This window comes from Haliotis rufescens, unplaced genomic scaffold, assembly GCF_023055435.1.
Source record: "Haliotis rufescens isolate VD_foot unplaced genomic scaffold, xgHalRufe1.0.p SCAF_63, whole genome shotgun sequence".
Taxonomy (NCBI): Eukaryota; Metazoa; Mollusca; class Gastropoda; order Lepetellida; family Haliotidae; genus Haliotis; species Haliotis rufescens.
In genome coordinates, this window is record NW_025964354.1 from 69541 (window position 1) to 80853 (window position 11313).

An 11313-nucleotide genomic window follows, 5' to 3' on the forward strand; every position below is an offset into this window, starting at 1 on the left:
CTTCGGTCAGCTGACATCAACTGCGCGAGCGAATCTAATAGTAGTAAACCACGTGGCGAACTCGCACATGGCACAACTTCTCGAAGTGTTTGTTTACTTGCAATAAAACTGCCAAGAAACTACCAAATGGCATTACAAAGACGTTACGTTCAGTACCACAATGAACACATACCCATACAGTTTACGATTGTTTTGTGCAGGTATGTTGTGAAGTTGCCGAATGGAAACTATTGTGACTTGCATTGAAATGTCACATCCGCATGAAACAATCTGTGAGTCAGACCCAACAACTTTTGACACGGGAATTCCAAATAAAATATATCTAGATGTAGCTACTGAAACCTTATTACAGTTTGCTTATATTTCTTTCACATTTATGCGCGAAAAGGACAAACACGACAGGTCTAGTCATTGTAAAGGGTGCAGGCTAAAACGGCACCTCAGCAAAACGTCACCGATTTCACTGGCGAAAACGGCACCGCATTTGGCGAAAACATTGTAAAAGCGACTATGCAAAATAACTTATACAAAATAAATAAAAGTCATAATGCCGACAATATGTAGTTGATACAAAAATCTATCACCTATCATCTTTGGTGGACATGTATATATAACAGTTTACACATATACAAAATATGAAGTAATTCTTGATTCGATTTCTACAAATCAGATGATCAATTTGAAATGTGTAGACAGTGCTTGTTTATAGAAATATGCAGGTTATGAATAGTCGATGTTTACTTCAGGAGACGTCTTACCTTTCAACTTATCTAGCATATTTATCACCACGTATGTTCCATATAATCCATATTCAGAATATACAATGTATTTGAATCCACGAGCACATGCATGATTAAAAACACAATCAGGCATAATTTAACGGCGCACACTGGTCCGAATTATCATCAACAGTTTCGTACAGTCACGAGTCAACAGTCTTGAAAAGATCCCTCGATGATTCCTCAAAGCATTCCTTCTGTCCAACATCGTCCAACAGTGCTGGGAAAGAGTTTTGAGGACTACCACAACCTTTGTCCCATATAATCCCGCTTAGGAATGTTTGGATATAATCCACGAGCATGGTTCAAAACACAATGGGGCATAATTTCCCGGCGCACACAAACAACAGTTTCGTCCAAATGGTCACGATTCAACAGTCTTGTCTTCTTGGAAAGATACCTTGGATTCCTCCGTGCATTTCGTCTATCCAACATCGACCAACAGTTCTTGTTAAATAGTCCTGCGAACCCCACTATTTCTGTCGTGAGGGGCGGAGCCTCGGCCAAGCCATCTTTGAGGAAATGTTGTCTCACACGGCCGGCAAAAACAAAATTCACATTCCTGAATTTCCTGGAAACGATCGTCGATATTGACATTCAGATCACAATCTAAAACGTTCACTCCATCCTTAGCATCAATAAAAGTAGGGGGTTTCTCTGACGAATCTTCTTCACGAGTGACATCTACACTTGCATCACTTAACTTGTCTTCCATGGCTTCGTCAAACGTTGCATCACTTTCCCGCGTCTGAACACTGGCATCACACGACGAAACGTCCTGCACTGCGGCATCGTAATCCCATCCCGAGTAATTGAATAAACTTCGAATGGCTTCTTGTTGCATTTCATCAACATTTAGTGTAATAGTGAACTTGGATGACATCATGAAAGCGTTGAACTTTATGAGCAGTGAACGAACGTGAAAGCGACCTGTCAAAATTTTCTTGGTTGTGACACCCATTAGAAACCGATAGAATTTGGAAGAGCTCATTATATGAAAGATATATTACACCTCATGAAAAAGTTTGATGAATATACGATTTGTAGCGATTTAAGGAACGTTTTATTATTTACCGTGAATTAGTATCATTTCACATTACAAATAAGCATATTTAGGCATGGCTAGTCGTCATAAATCAAAATTTCAACTTATGGAAAGCAACCTCTACAACCCTCAAAATAATGGTAGCGCGTTGTTTTGGTCAGCTGTATCATATGTCGCGTGACCCAAGCGTTGGTGGGTAGTCTAATACACGACGGGTTGGATGGGTTGTGTTGGTCTGGAGGGTTAATGACATTCATTGCATTCAAACAATCAAAACCGACTAATTTTGTATTATATAAAAAAAACTTGTGGGAAACGAAATAATATATGCAACTCCAGTTAGGTTCTCGAAAAAGCCTCAAAGTTAAACTCAAAAGCGAAAGTCACCTGTCACACCCCTATGGGTTACATAAGCCATGCCCAATTTCCCGCTTTTCTCTATTTGTTGTCTGCTGATTTTATACAACCGATCTGTAGATCTAGAGTGACGAATATTGTTAAAAATGGCAGGTATTGCTAGAATGTTAAGCGATAGTAACGGGATTAAGAGAAAATATTCAAAAGACAATCCAGAAGCTGTGAAACGAAGAAATTCGGAGGGAAAAGCTTCGCCACAAGGAAAAATTAACTTTTCAGCTGAAAACAGAGACAAGATTGATATTGTTTATGAACAAGCGAAGAAAATCAAAACTTTTCTTGGAGAAGGGAACCCTAATCTTGTGACAAACATACAACTTCTCGATAATACTTTCTCGTATTTTAACAGATGATGCAAACGATGGGAATATAACTGACGAATCTTTTACGCGTGATTTTTCATTCTGCAAGTGTGAAAATACGGATGAATGCAATCAAAAGAAGTTTTGTGCCTCTGAAAATGCACCTTGAAAAGCTCTGTGATCGACTTTATTCACACAGTTTGTCATGCTCGTTTCCTGCTCAGAAATTGGACATGAAAATGATTGGACAGGTTGCCTATGTTACTTTCAGATGTGAAAAAGATCATGTGATAATATGGCCCAGTTCACCCTATCTTGGTAACAAATATTTGGTAAACTCTCGCATGTGTCATGGATACCTTGTGTCAGATTTGCGAAAGCAGCTGACATTGGAAGACTTGGTTCAGCTTACATATCTGACATGTTTTCAAACTATAAAGAAGTCGTTTGTGATTTAAGTCGTGAATCATGCGAGGATGCACTTTTAGAAGAAATTGTGACCTACACGAATATGGATGGAATTAATATTCTCACTGACGCTCGCCATGCCACATGGAAAAACTCTCGTTTTACTGATGTTGTTTGCATTGGAGCTAACACTCACAAAGTTATCAGGACGGAAACTGTATCAAAAGTAGACAATGCCTGCACACAAAAACACGAACTTATTGGAACTCAGCGTATCTATGAATATCTTGATAGTGTTGACAATGGTTTCGGAGTACATGTCAAATTACATTGTCATGACAGGAATCCGGTCATCAATAAATTTATTAGGGAGTAGTGCCCTGATACAACGTCAACAAATGACACATGGCATGCTACGAAAAAGGTTACAAAGGAGGTTAAATGTGTGTGTTTGGGTCCTAAATACAAAGAGGGTGTGACGTGGCATCGCTAGTTATCGGACAAAGCAGGAAGTATCAAGACTCATTTTTTTTGGTGCATTAGGAACTGCGATCAAGATGCCAACAAGCTCCGCGATAATATTATGAATGTGGTCAATCATTACAAGGATATCCATAATAACTGTTCAGAAACGTCGAGATGTAGACAAGACGCGCACTATGAATCATCCAAAGCACTGATTTGTGACCCAAAGGCTGAGCTACTTCTGTGTCAAGCTTTGAAAAATACTCTTGTGTATAAAGATACCGACGACTATGTTCATTGTATACAATGCTACAATATCATAACAAAAGAATTAATTTTTCTGACGATGTTTATCGTTTTCGGACGAATATGGCAGTATTTGACTGGAATGAACACGTAAATAGACCAACAACATCATCAAGATATGTCATGGATGCTAGAAACTCAAGACGCCAGGCCGAGACCAAAGTCCTCAAACGGAAAACTTACAACATGTGGGATCAGATTTGGAAGGACTATGTCGCCATTTTCCTCGAGTAAACGTAGGGAAATTTTTAAAAATGATTTTAATAGATTAACAACGTTAATTTGTTACCTACGATGATGTGCATATTGGTGTTCACGTGTCGTCGATTACCGCATGTATTTTAGATTGAGACATGTGGGTTACTATAAATGGTAAGCTCCGCCCATTTTCCTTATACGTAAAATATTTACTGCGCATGCACCCCGATTAGGCTGATCGGATGTTGGGGCTTTAAACTAGAGTGAGTGAGTTTTGTTTAATGCCGTCGAACAGTATTGCCGTTATATCACGGCATGTCAGCTTAATTAGGAATGAAGCCCAATGTGATGCAGGTTTCAGAAGTTTTACCACTTGGTGAAACCCACGAGAATGAGTATGGAGCTGACAAACCTAGAAACGTAATTGGAGCGGACCGGGATTCGAAGCCATTCTCAAAGATTTTTGGAACGCCAAAGGGACGCGACTCCGCACAGCAGATTGAGGCGCTTAGACGACTGGCCCACTCGTGCCCCACAATTAACTAGATAAATCTAATGGAGGCACGTGATCCGGTGCAAATCGCGCAGATCACGTATCAGGTAAGGGTAATCATGGTTGGACGCGGAGAATGACCGTGTTTCGGCAGCTTCACTCCTGAGATTTTCTAAGGGTTCGGTCCTGTCCCTACTTTAAGCACATGTAGCATGAGGCATGTGACTTTGTTCGAAATATCGCTCTGTTCACTCAGCAGTGAGTGGGTACAGGGAAGAAGGGAAGAATGAGACGGGTAATGTGACTTTTAACTTAGCGCATGACAGGACATCCGGTTGTATTTACCCTAGGGAGCTGAGAAAGTAGAGTGCACTCTGATCCATTGACCAGGGTAATAATGAAGGTAGCGCATTTAGCAGGCTTCAACGGATGGACTATAGCTCATTGAAAGTATACATTTTTTATATCACTTTTATATAATCGGTCGACCACTGGTTCCAAAATTAAGCTTTACAAGGTTCGAACCTTCCGCATTTTATTGTCTAAGTCGATGTCTGAAACAATCGAGACCTACGCAAGATTATGTGTGTTTCAGCACAACCACTGATGTAAGGGAAACTACTCTATTTTACAGGCGTTGTATACAGACTAATGACATTTGATGTGAGATTTTGGTGCCTGAAGTGAGAGTTCTTCAGATGATTTCAATGTATGCAACGTTCTGTTGTCACGTTACTGAAGTTATAGTGCTTGAAAATAAGTTGTCTAACACGCAGATGAATTCGGTTGTTTATTCAATTCAAAGTCATTCAAATCTGTCTAGCCTTACAAAATGTTAAGTACTAAGAATTTGAACAAATTAAACATGATACTGGCAAAAGAAGAACCATAGAAGACAAATTTAAGATTCCTCAGTCTAACATTGAGTGAGAAGAATATATTTACAGAGCAAAAGTATTTTGAAATTTTGTAGAGCATATCCCCAATACTTACAAACATTTCATAAAACCTTGAACGTCTTTTTTTAATGTAAATGTCAAAAATCATGTTCGAACGCCTTGAAAAGATTGAGATGTCATTAATGGTGGAAACAAGCATATGGGTCTTCTGAGAAGAAAATCTCTACAGGGCCACGTCAGACGCCGGACAAACTAGCCGTCACCTACGATCAGTTGATTCGTAGTCATGGAAGCTATAAGGTGTAAACGTAAATATATATATAACAATAAAAGTTTGTGTATGCAACTATTTATACATTTACATATAACACAATAAGAAACATAAGAAATATATGATAATATCTAATACCAACACTGTAGTACAGTGAAAATCGCTGGAATCTGGGTACCTGGTTGCCTTAAAACGTTCGTTTATGGAAAAGAGATAGAGGGAAATGCTTTCCTGGAATCAATCGAACTCTGAACTTACTTAGCATTTACATATACAATAATTATATGTAAATAGTATGTCACACATTTAGCTCTTCAGGACGCTCGACCTATTTCCATAGTCAATCTGTCAATCATCTCTTGTTCACTATCAAATTGAGTACGTTGTGAAACTATTTATCTTCAAAACCAAATGGCAAAGGCCGTTGGACCTTTATGAAGACGATTAGAAGCATGCCTTCAATGCAATGAATAATGAGGTTAAGATGCTTCTTTTTTAATAAAAACATAGTTTTTTAATTACGAAGATAAAGACAACTCATCGTATGAAAAAGAAGGTTTGTGAGCACAACTATCGTGATAGGATATGTAGTAGTGCAATTGGTGTTAGATTTAATCATGACATTTAGATTACACATTTAACTTATTTTCTTTTAAAAAATATAGGAATTCAATTTTAATCATTTCAAAGTAATAGAGCTGTACGTGTCTTCATCTGCACTGAATTCTTAAATTGTGGAGAAAATACAAGTAGTAGTAGTAGTAGTAGTAGTAGTAGTAGTAGTGGCAGTAGTAATAGAAGAAGACGTAGGAGAAGAAGTAGTAGTAGTAGTAGTAGTAGTAGTAGTAGTAAACTCACCGGACAGTTTAATTGATTTTCTACTCCAAGTGCTTTTGTCATTGTCGTTGTTGCATCTCCACTCAGACATGCCCGCTTCCACTTTAGAAACGTCCACACAGTGCTTTCTCCACCACAGACGTGGTTTAACCAAGTTTTGAAATGAACTGTCAACTATCTGTGTACCGAATACCCTGCGTGTTTTGAATACAAGCGTACCATTTCTGTACCAAAAGACTGAATACAGACCCGTTACGCCCCAACCACCTGTCTTTGTACAGCATAAGGTGAAGGAATTGTTGCCCGTCATTCCACCGCTTAGATCAAGGTAATCTGTTAAAACACGGAACATACTTGATATGCTTTAAATCAGAGTTTGCAGTTAAAGGAAGGTTTGGCAGATATTGGGTCGTAACCATAAGGCGATCATTAATCTCTTAATAATGTGGGGGAACTCACCACATGACGACTGAGAAATGAGGAAGACACAAACTACTACAGCTATCGGCCCACGTGCTGAATCCCACATCATGGATGCTCAACCTGAAACATGTTGGAAACTGGGTACAATTATGCAGTTATGCACGCAAGTGGCATCAACACAATACGCATAAGGCAACTCGAACCATGGTCGCCATAGTGAAACTACTGACAAAGAGATTCCGAATCACTTAGATACATTGAAAATTAACTGTGTCATTCTATTTACAGCGGGGCGCCACGTAGCGGGTAGTGGGACAGGGTGTTTTTTTCAGAGAGCTCCGGTAAACAGGGAAAATGTTTACCGATGAAGTTGAAGACTGAAAGAAGTGTTCTATGTTGTAAAGAGCTGAACCACACAGTGACGTGTGACTTGGGTATGTGCAGAGCTCGAGGCGGTTGTTTTAGTGCAACTGTCATTTGGTTCATGGTAAAGTGGGAACAACGACGAGTCGCCGCCATGCACGTGCACGTGCTGCACGTTCCGGGATGAACTGGAACCGGCCTGAAGCTTTGTTTGTTTACTTCACTCTTGATGATACTTGTGACGTACAGAAAAGCTGGTACCAACGTCAACGTCCGTCAGCTATGGATGACGATGTTAGTGTAGAAATGTTTAAAGAACTAAATGACATGAGGCTGGAAATGAATCAAAACTTTAGAGACCTGTCTGGAAAATATTCTAAACTTGAAACTGACATGGCTGGATTATCGGAGGAAAATCTTGATCTTAGGAAAACAGGAGATCTGTTAAGTGAAAAAGCTGGATAACATGGAAAATCGATCCAGGATCAACAATCTTATTCTTCATAACATCCCAGAATCTCCTGACGAATCACCCGCAGCAACAGAAGACAAGTCCGTCACACACACACACACACACACACACACACACACACACACACACACACACACACACACACACACACACACACACACACAACACACACACACACATGTGTTAGGTATTGAGAATTATTCGTCTTTGAAATACATAATTGATGTATTATTTGTGTGTGAATTAACCATTAAAGAAATGAAACTGTTTTACTTTGCGTAATTTGTTTATGTAGCATCATGAGAAAATGTGGGCCTAATACATGAATACATACAATCATACATTTTGAATGTAGGTCTATCCCAGTGCGAACAAAAACAGTTCATTTGATAATCTATTGGAAGGCCTTTCCTGAGATCAATGTGTTTTGAAGCAAATTCGTTTTGTTTCTGTGTTTCAAAAGTTGCCGTTTCCAAAACATTACTCAATCTTTCCTTCTATCCTTCTCAACAGGTGAGGTGATATGGGGTTTTATGTCGCGTCCAAGGTTATTGCACTTATATATGGCAGGTAACTTTACCGTTTATCTGTATGTGTGTGTGTGTGTGTGTGTGTGTGTGTGTGTGTGTGTGTGTGTGTGTGTGTGTGTGTGTGTGCTTGTACTAGTCCGGACTAATACCAATTTAAAGTGCTAGCTCACTGAGATACCATGTCGGAGTATACTGACTCCGAGCTGACCTTGTTCTAGCCCCTTAATGTCGAGCTCCAGACAAGTACCATATTTAAACGTCTTTTGTTATGACGAGGCCGGACCTTCTGCTCTTCCGGGCGGACGTTCTACCACAAGACCAAGGAGGCCGTCCCCTTCTCAAGAACAATGACGAAAGAGGTCAATGTGTCTCAAAGCAAAAGTGTTTTGTTTCTGTGTAAAATATGTTGCCGTTTCCAAGACACAACCCACTCTTTTTTTATCTGCTCAAAATGTATCAGGGTTAATGCCAAATAGGCCAACGCTGTGCCAAATTGGTTGTAGTGTACACAGTTGACTGCAGAGGGTCACACGCAGCAGAACTCTGTAAACCAATGTATTTGTTGTGCCTTCCTATTATCAGAGCCTTAACATTAGGACGGCACGGCAGACACAAAATATAGCCGAATGCAGTCACTATGAGAGTTAACGTTTCCCTGCATATAAACCGGCTCACTGTATATCAACATGCTATGTAACCACATACAGCCATTCATAGAGTTAACGTATCCATGCATATTAAACGGCTAACTGTATATTAACATGTTGTGTAACCACATACAGCAATTCAGAAAATCACGGCATCAATATCAACTGTATTACGCAGAGAGTGAAAACTACAAGACTAAACAACTACGACATCACTTACCGTCGTAATACCCACGGCCCCGTAGATATCCTCGTGTGGTTGTTTGACGACTGCCGAGATAACAATGCCAGCTATGTCAGTTCAACACTGATCTAATTTCAGGAAGTACATTTCTTCACTTGAATCAAGAGTATGCACATGTGTTACCTATCGAGTTCACTGTGTATGAGTGGGTGAGTGTATGAGTGAGTGTGTGAGTGAGTGTATAAGTGAGTGGGTGTATCAGTGAGTCAGTGTATGAGTGAATGAGTCAGTGTATGAGTGAGTGGGTGTGTGAGTGATTGATTGTATGAGTGAACGGGTGTATGAGTGAGTGTATGAGTGAGTGGGTGTATGTGTGATTGAGTGCGTGAGGCAGTGTATGAGTGATTGAGTGTATGGGTGAGTGTATGTTTGATTGAGTGTATGAATGATTGAGTGTATGAGTGATTGAGTGTATGAGTGATTGAGTGTATGAGTGAGTGTATGAGTGAGTGTATGAGTGAGTGGGTGTATGAGTGATTGAGTGTATGAGTGAGTGAGTGTGTGAGTGAGTGAGTGTATGAGTGATTGATTGTATGAGTGAGTGTGTGAGTGAGTGTGTGGCTTCAAGTAACCCATACCCAATGTTCCATGCGGCTCAATCTGGTTTGACACCACACCTGGAATTTCGATAAACTTCTTACGCCCATTCGCACGTACCAAGTGGTCGCCCAAGTAGTCCCTGTGTGCTGGCCATTTTTGTACGTGACATCCTGGGCGCTATAACTGAACAGATTATGATGTGCATGGTGTACATGACCTAACCAGATTATATTTTTCCTGGGTCGGAGGGCATGTTGACGTATCAAATATTAGTTCCGGTCTTAACCCTTTCAAACAATAAACCACATCTGCACTGCTCCTTAGACTAATATGAAATTGATAGGATCCCTCATAATTCTAATCAATGTTATCAAGAGTCTGTACATGTGTTACCTATCGAGTTCACCGATAGGACTGAAGTATTAAGTCCTCCTTGTCTCTTGTTACTACGGTATGCTTTGAGTTTTGGGAAGTATAATAGGCGATGTGCACATTGTGTAAATCAGCGTGGCGTAACTGATTTACCCAAAGTGTACACACCGGTTTTCAGGTTTATAATGAATATCAAACGTCACCATCAGAATATAATCCGTCTCGATTATCCCCCGAAATGGATTCTATTTGGCATAAAAAGCAACGTACCTTTGGAAGTTCCATGAATGGACAACTGAAAATCAGTGATGCCTTCCGGTGTTCGCGAAGTGGGTAAGAAACCCCAAACAAGGAGTCATTTCTTATATACAGCTCCAGTCTTTGGTGTTCACATTTCACAACTTATGAGACACAATCGAGCATGCTCATACCACCAAGATTACCAAGAGCGTCATACGACTCTTGCTCAGAAGTTGTTTGATCAAGGCTACACCATTAAAGGCCCCAAGAAAAGTTTCAAAAAGTTTATGATTGACATGTGGAGGACATTTCCCAATTTGACGCATCAGTGACAAAAATGATGTCAGCTGCAATTCCCTGTTTAGACTTGTTCCATATGTTCCCGTGTTGGTTCAGGTGAATAATTGACTTACCGTTGCATGTGTTTGTGACGGGTGCCACCGCTGGGGCAGGATACACCTGGTATCATTCCTATTTGATAGTGATTCATAAACACATGCCAATGATGATATATTCGGAATCGTACAAACGACTCTGCTTTAGGCAGAGCTTTCTATTGGATATTGAAAGGGTTTTGTTGCTTTTATTATGTACAGATTAAAATCCAAAATGCAGCAAAGAGGATTTTGATGATCCCGGCACAGTCAGGCTGGTTAGGCTCATCAACAGCTCAGGGTCATTGCCCCATCTACATACAGCCCCGACAGCAAATGGGTCTTCTCCCAGGAAGTCCTGCCTTGGCATGCCCACACAGAATCTTTCGGAGAATGTGAAGACTCCCCAACACTGCAGCCTTCTGCATTACCCCGATTGTCAGAAGGGCTGTATTCCTGGCAGCAAACCCGGGAACTCACCTAATGTCAGTCTGTAGAGTGGAAGGTACCAAGCCTAAGGCACCGAGAACAATGGGGAGTCGGACAACTTGGTACTGGGGTGGCAAGCGTGGCATTTCGAAAGCGAGGTCCACATATTTACCATCTTTTCCCTGCAGCTTGTCAATCACATAAGTGTCGTCCAATCAACAACGCCAAAATAATACAAAGGGCACAGCATTAGTATTTG

The 11313-nt window shown here is 40.3% G+C and overlaps 1 long non-coding RNA gene across 1 annotated transcript; it reads right to left on the reverse strand.

The window, feature by feature from the left end:
• Positions 1 to 5293: 5293 nt before the first annotated feature.
• LOC124124400 lies at positions 5294 to 9115 on the reverse strand. The gene is made up of 4 exons (XR_006859472.2): positions 9076 to 9115; positions 6880 to 6963; positions 6442 to 6753; positions 5294 to 5605 (listed from the first exon to the last, which is right to left on the reverse strand). It is a non-coding gene; the product is annotated as an uncharacterized LOC124124400 (long non-coding RNA).
• Positions 9116 to 11313: the final 2198 nt, after the last annotated feature.